This window comes from Aptenodytes patagonicus, chromosome 7 (genome assembly GCF_965638725.1).
Source record: "Aptenodytes patagonicus chromosome 7, bAptPat1.pri.cur, whole genome shotgun sequence".
NCBI lineage: Eukaryota > Metazoa > Chordata > Aves > Sphenisciformes > Spheniscidae > Aptenodytes > Aptenodytes patagonicus.
In genome coordinates this window covers 60,489,451-60,505,793 of record NC_134955.1, presented here as the reverse complement: position 1 = coordinate 60,505,793, position 16,343 = coordinate 60,489,451, and the positions used below count along the sequence as shown (strand labels likewise).

The following is a 16,343-nucleotide window of genomic DNA, read 5'->3' as shown; positions in this document are numbered from 1 at the left end:
ATACTTCAATTGACACTGTTGTCAAACCAAGGACATAAAACTGAGAGTGTGATATGTTATCTGCTGCCAATTACGTAAGTTCATGATGCATAAGTTATTGCAAAAAATAAGGTCATGACTCCTAAACCAACTCCTTTTGAAGTTGTAGTTCTTCATAAAACCTCCCGCATATTTGTATATTTTAGTTGGTTAACTCTTAACTGAATTTATGCGAGTGCTTATGAAAATGAAGTATTATATGACATTAAAGAGAAAGCAGAACCTTGCATGGTCTACAGGAATACCAACTTGTTGATATCAAATGCTTATAGAGAGGTGAATCTGTCTAAAACATAGATTTTAGTTCCTAATCAAAGAGCTTAATCAAAGTTCCTTATCAAAGAGCTGTTTGCAAATAAATGTTTTTGACCACCAAATGTAAACATTAAAGTTATTACATTAAAGGCATTATCTAGTGGGTAGGTAAGAGGATTAGGACTCAACCTCCCCAGTTTTTGTCTTACCTTTTATATGGTCTTTTACGGTAATCTGACACTAATCACTGAACTTTTCTGATTGCCTTCATTTATCTTTCTGTATGACTAAATATGACTAAATGTCATATTTGTCATATGAAGATAATATGTAAGTAATAGACTTAAGCCTTCAGTTGAAAAATGCCAGCAAAGCTGGAAAGAGTGTCAGAGGAACAAATCACTGCACTCAGAACTGGAACGGTGAGGTCCTTCTTCCTGTCTGGGGCAGAGGTTTCAGAAACTTTAAGAATCAAGCTATCATGATGCTAAAGATGCTTAACACCTTCATCCTAATGCAAGGGATTTGTTAGAGGATTGTGTAGCTACAGGAATTTTTTTTTTCACTTCAGGAAAAAAAAAGTATGACTTTCAAATATTATCTCTTTTCAAAATTTGATGGAAGCATGACCTTTGGAGATGATTTGACAAAGCCTCCCCCAGAACAGCTAGTAGTCCTTGTTCTGCCTCATTCAGGTCAAGGACTGAAAAACAGGTATTCTGTAGTCTACTAAATGACTTTACCACAAGTCTTTGGGTTTTTTCTTGAGTTTTTGGGACCCCCTCAGCTACCTCTGTTGCTCTACAACTTACCAAGTTTGTACAAATAGTTACCTATTCACCGGCCTGGAGAAAGACCAATGCAATAGTCCAATGGGCAGTCTAAGTTCAAGTCCTTGTTCCAATTAATGTTTAATTATTTATACAGAGTGAAACAGGTCCAACAGGAGAGACTGAGGAAGCTGTTCTTCAGAATAACTGATAGTTTGGTGTCCAGAAAGCTTGCCTGGGATGCAGGATTCTGACATTCAGACATCTTGCAGAACAGAAACTTGAAATCTGGACTCCTGTGCCACCAGTCAGTGCCTTGATCATAGGATGATTATCTGGGAGGGGTGACAGTTTTCTTGCTCTTTGATGTATTTCAAGTCTCATCCTGGGCATGAGAACCTTTCCCAGGTAAGAGCTTCAAAAGAACTGGTAAGTACCTGCAGAAAGTTCTGGTCTCAACAGAATATAATTTGTCAGTGAAAAAATGCATCACTGTAAACTCTGATGGGGGCATGACTAGAGTTTTCACAACCATGTCCAGAGTGGTTTGGCCATTGTGATGATCCCTCAAAGTCCTGTGTTTGAAGGAGAGGTCAACAAGCAGCGCTGGAGGGCATGAGTCTCGGGAAGCCTGTAGAATGCCAAAGCATATGTCTGCATAAGTGTCAGACTTATAAATCAGCTGTTGTTACAAAAGTTTAACAATGGGGAAATGGTCACATACAAACATTGGTTTGGGCATTAGGCTTATGAGTCTTGCTGTTTTTAAACACTTCAGCTGACATTGATATGAAACTGGGGCATAAAACCAGGAGCCTGACATGTGATCTGTTGCCAGTTGCCTTCAAACTACCATGTCTGATGAGGAAAAAAAGAGAGGAAGTGATGGAGAAATGGGAAAGGTCATCTGGACTCTGATAATTAATGTTCCTTAGAAAATAAAAGTTTTGAAACTTTCCTGGAAATGAGGTTTTATGATCTGCTACAATGGCCCACAGGGGGGATGCTGCAACCTACACATATTGACAATTGTGGTATTACCAGGCAATTCATTTTTATGAGTAATTTCCAGAGCAACCCTCAACCATGCAGTCACGCATACAATGCAACAGTGTGCCATAGAAGAAAGACTCAGCTAGAGGCCAAAGATTATACAGATTTATTAATATTTGGGAAAAAGATCCTTACAGCAGAAAGCAAATTGAGCAACAGAGGAGGGAAGAAGGAATTGACTCGATAACAAAGCGAGCTTTGTAAGGATGTGATCCAGAGCACAGTGAACTCAATAGAAAGATTTCCATTGATTTCTTAAGATCTTGGATAGATCTCAAGAGAACAGAGACACTCTATCTTATACTTTTCCGCTGCCTTTCTCCATCTGAATGGAAAATACTTTCTTCCTTATTCACAACTAGCATCATTTAGTGACCAAGCATCACAATCAAAATGTTGATCATACTTGGGATGTTAGAACCAAGAAGCCTTACCTAAGCAGCCCCAGAAGTGGCTTGACTTTTCCAAGGGCTGAGCAACTTGCAAATTCTCTCTAACAGTACCTTCATTTTTTTATTAGACTCAGAATAGTCTTATCCTGTACTTAACTTTGCAAACCCATTCTGCTTTCTCCTTTAAAACACAGAGAATAATGGAGCAGTTGGATCTATAATCTTGTTTCTCTTAAATCCATCTCCATAAACACTTTTCTTGTAAAGGTAATGACCCGTTTAGTCGTCTTCTATTCATGTCTAGTCTAAGTTGTTATAGCTGTTACTTTTAAACAGCTATTAAATACTTCAGTAGTTCTTAAAGAATGCTTGGAATAAAAGAAAAATGAAGAGAGATGACTGAAAATGAAGTTGTAGAACTGAATTTGATTATATATCGTTCAGAAGAAAAAAAATAGTTCTGTCAAAGTCCCTGCTAAGGGCTGTTAGAGAAAGTGATATACTTTGCACTAAGTGAGGCTACATAGATCATGAATCATGGCCCCAAGTGATATATCCCCAAGATCAGCTTGGTTATCTACTTTCAAAATCCTTCCTTCTATGGGAACAAAATTTTGCTGCCTAATGTAAATAGTGTTTGACAAACTCATCCTGCTGTGATAGCAACTCTCATTTCATCCTACACACTGAAAAACATAATTTATCTCAACACTAGGCATTAAGCAAGGCTAGCTGTGGGAAAGTAGAACTACTGGGGTTTCCTTTTACTACTGAACTCAGTTGAAATCTGCAGTCAAGCCAAGCCTGGTTTAAGTACTCTGTTGATTATTTTCTTTAACGTGGTGTGAAAGATCAAGGCTGCTTTATTGCAATGGGTGGGTAAGTTACCAGCAAGACATGCTGAGATGAGGAGCTGGCGGCAACACACAGAAAGAGAAATCCGCATTACTCCCCATCACTTTGGAGATACAAGAATAAACTTCCTTACAGAGAAAATCAGAACATTTTCAGTGGAGAACGCTCAATGGAGAGTCTTACTGTTTGGTGGATCCGCAGCCTTCTCAGTGACCAGGAGGTCAGGAGTGAATGCTTCCAGGTCCCTAAGCACAAGTCCCTAACCTTCCCCAGGCTGTACATGATTAGTGTGCCTGCTCCTCATCTTCCTGCCCACCGGGATGCCAGCTGCATCAGAAAGCCCAAAGTCCACGGTCTGAGGATTTACCCATTCCCTTCACTAGCATTGAAGGTGCTGGCTTTGGCAGTTCACTCTGTGTTGCTTCCTCCAGGACCCGGTAAGGTAGCATCAGTGGAGACAGTTGTCCTTCTCCCGGCCTAAAGATGTACGCGCACACACTAACAACAGGCATTGGCACGTCCTTCTGTAAGGTGATTCTGACCTAAGGGACACAGCACCAGCACTGTCTCAAGCTTTGCAACAGAGCAGAAAAAATGCAGTAGAATTGGTTTAAAAGAAGAGAAATGAATAAAAAAGGCAGTTCTCTGCTCTTACAGCACACTGGACACTGAACATCAATTCCAGTCTAAAGTCTGTCAAATGATGAAGCACAGATAGTGCATCTGGAGATTTCAGTTTAACTTCTGAATTCCCAGACCTCCCTGAGGACAGTGGGAATCCCTCTGGTTTTGTACGTGCAGTAGAGGCCCCTTCCTCAAGGACAGGTAAACACATAGTCATTAACAGGTTGTAAAAGAGAACTGAGCTTACGCAAAGACTTGTTTTCTCAGATTCATCCTGCACTATCAGCTTGAAGACATCTATGAAGATCCCCTAGGGGTCCCGCAATTTTCCCTCTTTGGCTTGCTTTCAGGATTTGTTTTAGCGAGTTCCCTGTCCGCAGAGAGGTGTGACAGACTGATGCTTGAAAACCTGGTTCTGTTCACTCTGTCTGTGTCACGGTAGATCTAGTTTGTTTACCAGGAAGCCCCAGTGTTATGACCTGAGGAATGAAGGGGACACAGACTTTATTTGTAGAAGGGATTTTAAAAACTTGGCATTGTTGCCACAAATAATGTCAAGACGGAAAATCCTGATTCAGAAATCAGGATACAAAGGTGAGTATGTTGGGCAGAGACAATTGCTTAATCCGTGCTGTGGAACAAGAAGCCCACTAGCATCCTGAGCTTGGTTATATGCAGAAGTGATGATGATGGTAAACATGATATAGTTCTATGTCTATGACAAAATTCATAGATTTTTCTATGGACCCATCCAAACGCTATTGGAGTCCCCAGAAAAAAACCCCAAACAAAAGGTGCTTTTCTGTGCTTGCATACTGAAGGAGATGAATATCGGTTTTGCTTTCAAACGCGAGAGCCTCAGGATGTATCCAGACGCATCCAGCACATGACTACACAGCTGAGGCGTACATTTCTCCTTTTTCCACTCTCACCAAAAGGTTCATCAAAGCTGTGGAGATGTTTGATATTCCTGGTGAGACAAGGTCAGTGCTTCTCTCTTGGAGCTGCTTCATGTGAAGTGGAAGCTGAAAGGGGATAGAGGGCATGGGAGAGAATAGGTACTATTTTTAGCACGGGGACATTCTTCAGTAGCCCTGGCATCACTGGAAATCTGCAAGGAGAAGTCTCTGTTGGGGACAGGATTCATGAAGTAATATACAGAAGAGATGCAGGGTCTGCAAATAGCAGGCTCCCCTACAGTCATGTCATTGACACCTGTTTGCATTTGGATTTTATCATACTTGCGTGCCAATATTTCAAGCATTATTTTTTCCCTTGGTCTTTTAGGGGGTAACACAGACAGTGACTCCTCTTGTGTGTTTTGCCCTTTACATGTGCTTCTAGTGACCGTCTGACTGCCTTCATTGTGGTTCTGTTCTTTTCAGAGCGCTATTGATTATATACTGTACTTCGTGGGAATCTGGTGTAAAGCAACAGCTTTATAGGCCATCGTGGGCTCCAGGTATCTATTTTTATCAATCTGAGCAATTGTTGCTTAGGAAAAGAGACCTCTACTTCCCAGGCCACGCGTGGCTGACCTCAGTTAGTCCGAACTCCTTTGACCCCAGCGCAGCTTAAGCGATGTGACAGCCGAGTCAGCCCCTTTAATTCCAGTCTTTGTGAGGCTCATGTGATAATCATGCACTTGCTCTGTCAGAGGAGCCGGCAAAGAGCGATTCTGTCTGTACTTGCTCCCTGCAGCAGACCTTTCTTGCCTTCTCTCTTCCACCAGATTCCTTTCATTTTGTTGGTTCTATTCAGGAACAAAGAGGACTTTGTTGAATTGCCTTTGTGGTTTATTTTCCTGAGCCTTGGAAGATAGCAGACTTTTGCCACGGTTTTATCCAACCCTTTATCACATGCATAATACCCTGAATGCTTGAAGGAGGCTAGTGTGTGTTAGCCTAACTCTGCTTTTTTTTTCAGGTTGGAAGCCAGGGCTGACTTCTGGATGCCAAGTTAGAAATAATTGCCGGACTAAAAACTCAGGGAGGAGTCCGTCCACACAGCTGCCATAAAGGCTCCAGTCAGAGGAGCTACAGTCATCAGTAGTTTTCATCTTGTTTTTGATGTTCTCTGGTCTTACCAGGTCCCAGTGTCTACACAGACGTGTTTATTTACAGATGTAGAACACATCCTCATCAAACGATCTTTGGGCACATGTTCAAAAAGGGGTAAAAATGCATTGACTGGCCACTACAGCTGCCAATACTTAGCAGCTTTTATCTGAGCCTGTAAAAGTGTTTTGACATGATAAACTGCTACAGTCTTCACGGATGTGGAAAGGCAGTTGCGGACAAGTTAGATGAAGGACTCTGGTTTATAGACTTTACCATAAAAGACTTCTCCAAATCTCAGGACAAGTCAGTAGTGTGGAGAAGACTAAAAAGAGCAGCCGACTCTAATCCTTTGCCCTAACCACTGTCCCAGCTGCCTTTCACATGACCTGCTACTCTACCTGTTCCCAACACAAAGCTCCCAACATGTTTCCTTTATTTAATGCATCAAAACATCTTTTTAATGATGGAAAATGTAGCTGTTACTCAAGGCTGCCCTTGAGTGATAGCTTTATCTATTTTGACTATTGCCAGAAGGACACAGTGTGGTCCTGGAGAGTCTCTGGACAAGGTGATAACAGAGTTGCTTCATCAAAGCTCTTCCCATGAGGGATGAAATCTATAATCTTTGTTTTTAGTGGAACAAACATCTCCAAAGGCATAGTAGGCATCAAAATAGTGCTTCTGAGTTCTGTATGCAAAAGGTCAGTCAGTGTTTAATCCTGGGGGTGACCTCATGGACCTCAAGGGAATTTCATCAAGGATGTAGTTAGTCTGCATTTTGCAATAATCTGTAGGAAGTAAGCTTGGCATTTCAGAGATAAAATTCGCAAGCAGTACCATTCCAGTCACCCAACGTGCTTTGTAGACGGGATTTCTGTGACTGTTTAGTTCTAAAAAAGTCTCACATTCAAAACTGAAACTTTCAGCCCTTACTAGGGCAAAAATTGCACAGAAACCAGTAGGAATACTGCCTAGAGTAGAGTGAAATAAAAGCTGGAGGATCTGGTGCTGTGTTATTTAGCTCACACTGCAAAACTTCAGCAAATTTGTCTCTAGCAAGCAAAGTGAGCAGTTTTGACAGCTTTTGTTATATTGAATTACAATGACAAATAGGGGCATTGATTTGTAGAATATTTGAAAGCGTGATAAACACAGTTGTAATGAGAAAGATGTTTCTTTTTATTTGACAGAACACCGCTGTTTTTTCTCGTGCATACTCTAGGTGCACCAACAAAAATAAAAGACCTGGTTATTTGAGGCAAAATTCCTGAAATATTATTCTCTAAATCTCTAAGCTTTCACTTATTACTTTTTATTCCCAGAAGTATTTGATGATTTTATTGTCCACAAAAACTGTAACAGTAATAAAAGAAAATAAAATCGTTAGTGCAAACATAGAGTACCTCAGTGTTTTCTTATGAATTCAAGTATGAATTCAAAGTCAAACATGCTTTTCAAAATCTTAATTTTTAAAAATCTTATTGTGCAGAGGATAAATGGTGCTCACAGTAAGGGGATTGCTCTTATATCCCTTATGCAGTTATAGCCCTTGGGTTGTTTAACTCCAGTTTCACCCCCCATGGTGCTTTTTGAACTTTGAAGCCTACAATGAGTAACTTGTACTATAGAAGAAAATAATTTTACATCCACATTCACATAACAGTTGTAGGAGGCTCTTCGGAGAATGATCTGCTTGGAAAGCAGCTAGTGTGTTATGGGTGCTGCCATAAATAGCAACAATAGCAAGATAATTTTGCTTATCCACCAGTAACACTTGCAAGTGAAGGCATTTTGCCACAGCTGTTAGGGATTCAATGACTTCTGACAAGGTGTTTAGTCCAGGATGTTGGCATTTTACATGACTGTTGATTTTGCTGAAAACTGTTTAGTGCTTCTGTCTGTTGTATTTCTAAACTTGCATCTATCTCTATGTAATCAAATACCTTCTTTAAATGTGAAGATTTGCACTGAGCCTGCGCAGATTCACTCTGTTATGCCAGTTCCCACATACAGACCCATACATTTCATCATCTGCTTTACTTTTGATACAGCATTAAAATGGAACCGGGAGGTTATTGCTATTCACACAAGTGTACTCACGAGTCCAAGCCCTCCCCACAGATACACATGCATATGCATGACCTTCACACACACACCCATGTCCCTGCGAGCACATGTGCTCCTTTGGCATTGTGAAACTTGCTTTTTTCTAATTTTCTGAGGAATTTTCAGGAGGCAGCTCAGCTGTGTCTCTGCTGGCTGAGCCTTTTCACTTACTTGTTACTTACTTTTCCCTTGCCCATTTCTCTCTGTCCTCCCTGCATGCCTGCCTCAAACACTGTTGCAGCCTGCTGAGATCAAGCCCGTGAGCCGCCCGGGGCAGGGATTCTTCTCCTAGTGCATCCTGACAGCGCTGCCTGTTTTCTGCAAGTGCCTCGGCCCGGGAACTCGCTCCGTGTGTGTGGATGCAGTGGGGTGCAGGACCAGATGAGAGAGAGCTGCCAAGAAAGCCACAGGACCAGAATGCATATGGAAATGAAGCAAGATATGACAAATACATATTCCTGGTTTAGGTGGGTGCACAAGAAACAGCTGCCGCTGGGGTAGCCTCAGCTCATCCAAACCATGCTGAGAAGAGGCACAGATAAAGGAATTTTTCATGTGTTGTCACATCCTCAAGGCTTGTTTTTCAGAGCACAGAAATGCTTTTTATTGTCTTAGAAGCCACCTCCTGCACATTTACAACTTTTAAATCAGCCTTACTTGGATTCAGCAGAATTAGGGATAGGGAAATCCTATTAGGTCCCATTATCATTTGAGCTACCAGAGCAGTATTGTTCTATATGTTAATTTGCCAAGCACTCTGTTCATGTTTAAATAACTCAGTGTAATAACCATGTAATTATTGTCTATGCCTCTTAATACATATTCATATGTTTGAAAAAAGATTTTTAATATTTCTCTTAGAGTTCAAACACCTTTCTGCCTCTTTTTAACCCTTTCAACCACTCCTCCTCTTCAAGAAGATCATGTTAATTTTGTAGATGAGGCAGTGGAGGAAGGGTGAATCTGCACTGACTGCTTATGCCCTGTTTCCTTTTACCAAATTGTTTTTAGACTCCCTTTTGAATCAACTGATTCCCTTAAAAACAAAATCCAAGAGGAGGGTTTGCTCCTGGAACCTCTCCAGAAGCACAATGAGGAAGGAAATGCCAAGTTTGACTCCTTGCACAAACATAGACTATCCCCAGCAGCCACTCAAAGTGATGTTTGAGAGAGTACATGTCCTCCCATGAGCTCCAGCCCTTGGAGTGGCAGGAGAGGTGGGAATCAGCTAGCATGACAGGCAGAGGTGCAGTTTATTTGGCTAAGATGGTGTTATCCCAACGCAGCAGTGGAGTGCTACTCCCGTGTCCAGCAGCCTGGTCTCTCGGCTCACACCCCCACCTTGCCAGGGGACCCCTTCCTCCTGCTCTCCTCCTGCCAGCCATCTCTATCCAGGCACACCCTGGCAGCCTCCTCACTCTACGGCCAGGGTTTCTGCAGAGCCTTGTGCTCTGGCACTGCATGGGGCAGCTCCGGGGTGTTGAGGCTGGAGGCAGCACTGATGGGTTCCCAGAATGACAAGGCTGTGCCTTCCCTCTGCAGGAGGGTTTCTGCCCTGGCCACACTGAGGCCTGCCCCATGACAGACCTGAAATACAGAGGTGTATGCCCAAAAGTAAGGAGCTTTCTCATCAGAGTGTTTGCCTGTTGTAGGAAAGACACCTGAGGCCAGTAAAGATGCTGGCCTGATGCCAGGAGACAACTGAGTGGAGACCTTTTACTCCTGGGTGAGAAAGAAGATGTTGCTCTGAAAGCAGAAAGCAAGTGCCCAGGAGGACTGAAAGCTCTCTGACACCATGGTGACACCCTGCATCCCCCCATGTTGCCACCAGTGTCCTGCGTGCTCCAGGCAGTGAAGCCCTTCTCCAGCTCCTGCCTTAGCTGCAGGGGAGCAGCAGCTGAGGCACCAGCTGTGAAGACTGACCCTGCAGACTGACCCTGCAGACCTCATCAGGACACAGCTATGGAGGAGCTGGTGAGCAAGTCTGCTTTTACTTTTTTCGTGCTTACTACTACTTAGGCTTTTGTATGCCAAATACTGTATTTTGATAGTATAGGTGGTGCGCAATAGCACTGTACTGTTGGGAGATCCAGGGCTGCTTGTATACGAGTCAGACCTCTCTGCAGGGTGGTGGGTGGGCAGGTCTTTTTATAGTGATGGTTAAAAAAAAGGGGGGGAAGATGTGGGGAAACACTTCAAAGAAGCAGATGAGTAGGTAGGAAAGAAGAAAGTGGGGGAGCAATAGCCATGGTGTTGACTTAGAGATCTGGAGACATATGAGTATACTTGGTAGCCTTGGGGCTACCTCCCTGATCTGGAGAGGGGCTGAAGCTCCTGGTGGCTGGAACAGAAGTGGAAAGAAACCTCTGTACATCCTGTGTGACTGGCAGTGGTGCTGGAAAGGGACATTGCCTGTGAGGGATACGTGGGGAGAGGTGGGGAAGACAGACTCTGCCAACATTGGTTTATTGGTTACCTGGCTTATGGGTGGCTTATTGGTGAACTGGCACAGGTTATGCAAGAGGCAGCAATGACCTGTCCAGCCTGCCTCCCCAGGTTTGTCATCCTGAGGTCAACCAGATAAACATATGCTCTGCTGAGAGCTTGCAGGCAGTCAGACCCACGCTTGTCCTGATATGGTGCCTGAATCACTGTAGGAGGTGGTAAGCAGAGTTCATCCAGGTGCCAAAAAGTGTTCGGTTGCCAATATCTGAGGTAGGAAGAGAACCCCAGCTCCTGTGGCACACAGCGGTTTCCGATGGCTGCTCTTTTGCAGTTGTCTGGTGTAGCTGGTGGTTCTCTCTGAGCCTTCTGCTTAGTGCTCAGAAAAGGGAGGAGTGGCAATCTCTTTGGTTGAGGTATTAGTGGAGGATATTAAGGAGTTTCATGAATTTGCCTGGATGTCTGGAGAGTACACATTGGGCCAGCACCTGTACTAGCCTCCTGGTATTTTCAGTGCAGATATTTCATGAGAAGACAAACTGGCTAATCTCACAGACCTCTATCGCAATCATGCCCATGGTGGTAATAGCCAGCCTTGAGCTGGTTGCCAGCAACTGGTGAGAACTGGGAGTGGTAGAACTCTCTAAGGTGATGGCAAATTTTTTTCTTTCACTATGGGTTTCTATGGTTTTTTTTCTTTCACTATGGGAACTGCTGATGCAGGGAGCCTTGAAGCTGGTTTGATGTATCCAGAAGCGTTGCCTCCATTGAGGATAATCCTAGGTGCACAGCACAAACTAGTCTTCCAGGGGTAAATAATTTCTAGGTCCAACATCTCTGAGCATGAAGAGACTGACATAGAGACCAGATGCTGCTGCGTCCCATGTCAGTGCCATCAACCTGGGATAGCTGCCCTTATCTTTGGCATGATTCCTGTCTATGCCTTGGAGGTCCTTGAGGAACAAGTCTGCCCATCTGACACAATGCCTCAAGGAAATGGGCTTTTTTTTGAAGAAGGCAGATCTATTGATAGGTATGAAATAGCAGCAAGGGCTGTAGGAATGAGCACAAGCAACTTGTTCAGTAGTGGTGAAACAAGTGGGAGCAGTGCTGATCATGCTGCTGCCTGCATGTTGGACAACGGCTACCAGAAAGCTTAGAGCATGGCCCACTTTTAATGTGCTTACTAGTGCTGTGGGGCAAACAAGGGTTGAGCATGATGTGTGGGTCAAACTGGAGCTCTGCATGGGTAGGTTCAGAGATCCATGGATAGGTATGGGGCTGGGGCTCACTCCAGTTGCTGTTTGGTGCAAGTAACCCTGGCCAGTGAGACATGGGCTCCCTACATTACTTGTCCCAGATATTTGTGACAATGCAGAGGGAGACACTGAGAGAAGAATAACTCTCCTGTTACGTTAACAGGGAATGGATTTGGACTTCCAAAGTCCCAGTGTCTCTTTTAGATCCTACTGCAACTCTGGCACTTGGATCTGTTTCTCATATTATACATTACTTTTCTTTGTGGAATCCCTCTTTTTCTGTATAAGAAACATGAAGCACAAGCTGTAACAGGCTCTATTAAATTATCCAAGAGATGTTGTGCTGGAGAGCATCCCTGGAATTCATCCCCTCACTCTGAGGCAAGATCACACTTAGCTAGATGGTCCCTGGGAGAAATTCCTGTAACTCTTCCTCGACACCTCCAGTGATGCGGCATCAGCTACAAACAGAGGCTGCAATGCTTCACTCCACTTGCACTTAATTTATGTTTTTCCTCCTGACCTCAACGTATCTTTGCTGCAAGTCAAGTTTGCACTTTTTTGTCCAACTCTTGCTGCACACGGCAATGCTTTCTTTTGGTAACAGCCTTTCCTTCATATTGGACAACACTTTGGAAGCCTCTTTCTCTCTATCAAGGTTTCTCTTTTCCAAAGCACTTAATCTTCCTGCTGTGCTCCGGCGGCCTCTCTCTGGCTTCCCTGCACTGCTCTTCTGCTGTGAGCTTTGTGTCCCTGTTGCCCTTGGTGGCAATTTAGGTCTAACATTCAATGTGTAACACAAACCCAGGAGTGAGGCGACATGCTCCAAAGACCAGGACCCTGGCTGAATTCTACCATGTGGTTCTCCTAAAGGATAATAACTCTATGAGGATTTGGTGACCCCTCTGTAAGTCCTGGGGAGGAGAGTGCTGGCACTCTTAATTCCGTAACTGCCAGCTCCATGCAGTTCCCAGTACTAAAATGTTTAAAATAATAGCCTTCGAAAAGAGCCAAGGCTTCGAAAGGGCCATGCACCACCTCTGCTGGAGCAGTAAAATGGTGGCAGAATAATTTCCATATGCAGTAGATGGGTGTTTGGTTATTTGGGGGTCGAGAATAGTTTCTTCCTTTGCCAGGAATTTCTCTATGCCAGGAGTCAAAATTACTTTTTCCCTTTGTGAACTCTTTTTAAATGCTGCGTTGACTGATATATCAGCTGTGGTTTGGTCTCCAGTTGACTGCTCAAGCTTGCTGGTGCAAATTTTTGAACAGACAAAAGAAACTTTCTTTCTTTTTAACATGGACTACTCTGTATCTCCATATAGATAGAGGGGTGAAATAAATTTTTACTCTCAGCCCTTTGATCTGATTCATTTCCCATATGCAGTTCTGTAAATGCCTCTGTGGCAATGATAGCAGCGGCTTGGTTTAGTCTGACATCCATTAACTGCATCTTCAGTGTGATGTAACATCTGGGACAAGAAAGACAATGCTCAGCCAGCTGACAGTGGGCAGCCACCAAAGATTTGTTGGTCAGTGGTGGTTTGTACATCACAGCTCAGGAACTGCTGGCTTAGAGACTTCAGTGTGCAAACCTGTGAGACTAACTGTGTTTTTTACTAAACCATTAGCTGGTTTGTGTTGCATTCGTTCTCTAACACTAGTTTGCTCCATGCACACCTCATATTTTCCCTCCCCTTATATTTTTGGTCAGACATTTTTATTTCTTGAAATCTACCTCTGAAACAGTTCTGCACTTTTGGCATAACGTATCTACCAGCATGGTTGACTTTGCTATATAGTATCGAGTCTACTTCTGGAACTCATCAGGTTATTGTAAAGACTATTGTATGTATTCCATTAAATGAATATTTTATATGTATATCTTGCCATACCTTTAATCAGCACTTCTGTTGGTTTTGACAGAGAGAATTCAGCTTTTTTCTTAAAGTAGAAAATAACCAGGATAAAAATAGCAAGCGATTTCTCCAGCACTGAGCAGTCAGAATTTATGTTCTCAGTGTGCACAGCTCTGAAGATGTGATGATTCCATTCAGCTGAGCATCAAAAAGATCAAAAGACTTCACTGAAGTGCAACTATCACTTTGATCAGAAAGCTGTATTGGAAACTTAATGAAAATTAGTGGCTGCTTTTGACAGTCGCGGTTCTTCCTATTTCTAGTTGTGGTGTTGATACTATGGGAAAATAACCTGACTCTGTTGAGTCCAGATGCTGTGGTTGGGTTTTGGGTGAGAGATTAGATCAAGCTTTCTTTTTTTTCAGTAAATATAGTTGCCTTGAATTTTGGCTCCATCCAGCTGATTTCTGAAGTTGGACTTTTCTTTCTTTTTGTCCTGATCACAAGTTATTTCATTCATTCCAGATTTTCCAGCTTTCTCAATAATTCCTGAAATGGATGTTATTTCCTACTCTGGGCAGGAGAAATTATCTGATAGCTGAGGCCCTAGACTGAGACTTGGAAAGTTTTGGTAGAATTGTGTGGACAAAGCTGGCCGTATTTTGTGGGAGAGTTCAATGACTTGAAGTTTGGTTTTGTTGCAATTCCATTGTGCTTGACTTTACAGAAATCACTGTGGAGGCTAGAGAAGACTGTAGGATAGAGGTAGTTTGGGAGATGGTTGACTGCTGGGGTGGTGGCATGGAATGAATCAGGAATCAATAATGCAGGTCACTCCACGGGAAGCTTTTTGACTGACCCTTCCTTCACATTCTCTCACTCAGGTGGTGACTGCATATGGCTTTGAAGTGATTTGCCCCTGACTAAATATAAACAGTTGGGGGCGAATCAACCTGCTTTTCTCAGCTTGGTTCTGAAGTTATCTAGAAAACTCTTGGTTCAGTGTATTCTGCATTCTTTCTTGGACTTGGATCTTAGTTTCTCTGGAAAAAAACAGTTTTTGTTCTTTTGCTATTGTGTTTTTATTTTTTAAATCCCTCTAAAAAAAATTCTCAAATTTAAAGTTGGGGCATTAATTTCCTTAAGTCTTTTCTTTTACTTTGTGGTCTAATCCCTAGAGCATTAGCATATTACACACAATCAGATGGTGATCGCAACTTTTTAAAAAATAAGATCTGTGAGTTAGTCCCAGTGCGGGACCCTAAATAAGTGCCTGCTGATGAGGCACTCCAAAGGCTCTTGTCTCTCTCCTAACCAGCTTCTACAGACACCAGCTGTAGTCACATTCAGAGGTTAAACTGACTAGATTTGGGACAAATTAACATATTGAATTTGGAAGCCCAGCTCTGAACTTTATAGGGTTTAAAGTGTTTATTGCATGCTAGATTTGAAGCCCGATGGTGACCAGACCACAGCTTCCCATTGTTGTAATTCTGCTGCTCCAGACATGGGAGCCATCTTCAGAGCGGATGGTGGAAACCAGGCTGAAGTGTCCTTACACACCTGCCCCCACCCTTGGAAGTGATGGCAGCAGCACCTCTCCTCCGTTTCTGTTTTTTCGGCAGAAGTCAGCTGGCAATTTTGCTGGCGTTGGCTCTTTTGTGATGCAGAGAGCCTTCTGCCTTGCCCAGAGCTTGAGCCATCCCCAGCTCCTCTGCAGAACCAGCTTCGCAAGGGAATGTCCACGTTTTTTTTCTAGAAAGTGACCGCTTCCAACAATGGTCGGTGCCAGCTTGCTCAGAAAAATTAAGCGGGTGGTTAAAGATTAGCTTGTGGCCTGAAGGCCTGAAGGCTATGGCCTTTTGAAAGAATCTTGTTTAAAAAAAAACAAACAGAAAAAAAACAAACTGGAGGAGTTTTGTCCTTCAGTAAAAGGAGCAGTTGATAGTGGAATGGTGTGTTTCTTTGGTGACACCTCGTGTCCCTCGCAATGAATATATCTAAATTCTTGTTTCCTGAACCCTGGAGAGGAGTCAAGTGTCCGAAGAGACTTTCTTTGCTCACAGGTCCAAGACCTCTGCGTTCAGCATGCTGTGCAGACAGTTTGTCTCTGCTTTTCTCGGCAGTGCGCTGCCAGAGCTTGCCTGGTTGCTTCTGATAGCCGGTATTTCCCACTGCAGAGCAGGCTGCTGCCTCCTCTCTGGATCTGTCAGCTGCCTGGAAAGCCCAGCAGACAGCTTGGACCCTGCCATTCCCAAGCCGTATGCACTAGCCCGTGTGCAGTGTGGGCCGTAATCCCAGCTTTTGCTAAACAAAAGAGAATATAGATACTCCTGCATTTAGCCTGAGCAGCCATCAGCCACGCTCCCCACGGCCCCGGTGAGGCTGCCTGACAGCCTGGCCTCCACCATCGTAGCAGTGGGGATGAGCCATGAAGTTTTCCTCCTAATTCCTGGGTTGCTTTATGCCCTGAAGCTTGAAAGCGTAAAGCTCTCCAAAGCTCTTGGCTTTATAAAATGCTTGTAATTCTGGGTATTTTTATTACCTGTGTGAAGGCTTCCACCAGTGTAACTTCATGGATATCTAGCAGAATTATTCTTGATTTCTATCCATGTGAGAAGAGGATCAT

At 43.3% G+C, this 16,343-nt stretch overlaps 1 long non-coding RNA gene across 2 annotated transcripts; it reads left to right on the top strand.

The window, feature by feature from the left end:
* The first annotated feature begins 1,256 nt into the window (after nucleotides 1–1,256).
* On the top strand, nucleotides 1,257–7,437 carry LOC143163701 (uncharacterized). Of its 2 annotated transcripts, none has more exons than XR_012995955.1 (3): nucleotides 1,257–1,472; nucleotides 5,374–5,450; nucleotides 5,915–7,437. It is a non-coding gene; the product is annotated as an uncharacterized LOC143163701 (long non-coding RNA). The 2 variants fall into 2 exon arrangements; XR_012995954.1 differs by having other exon boundaries at nucleotides 1,257–1,493.
* The last annotated feature ends 8,906 nt before the right edge of the window (nucleotides 7,438–16,343 follow it).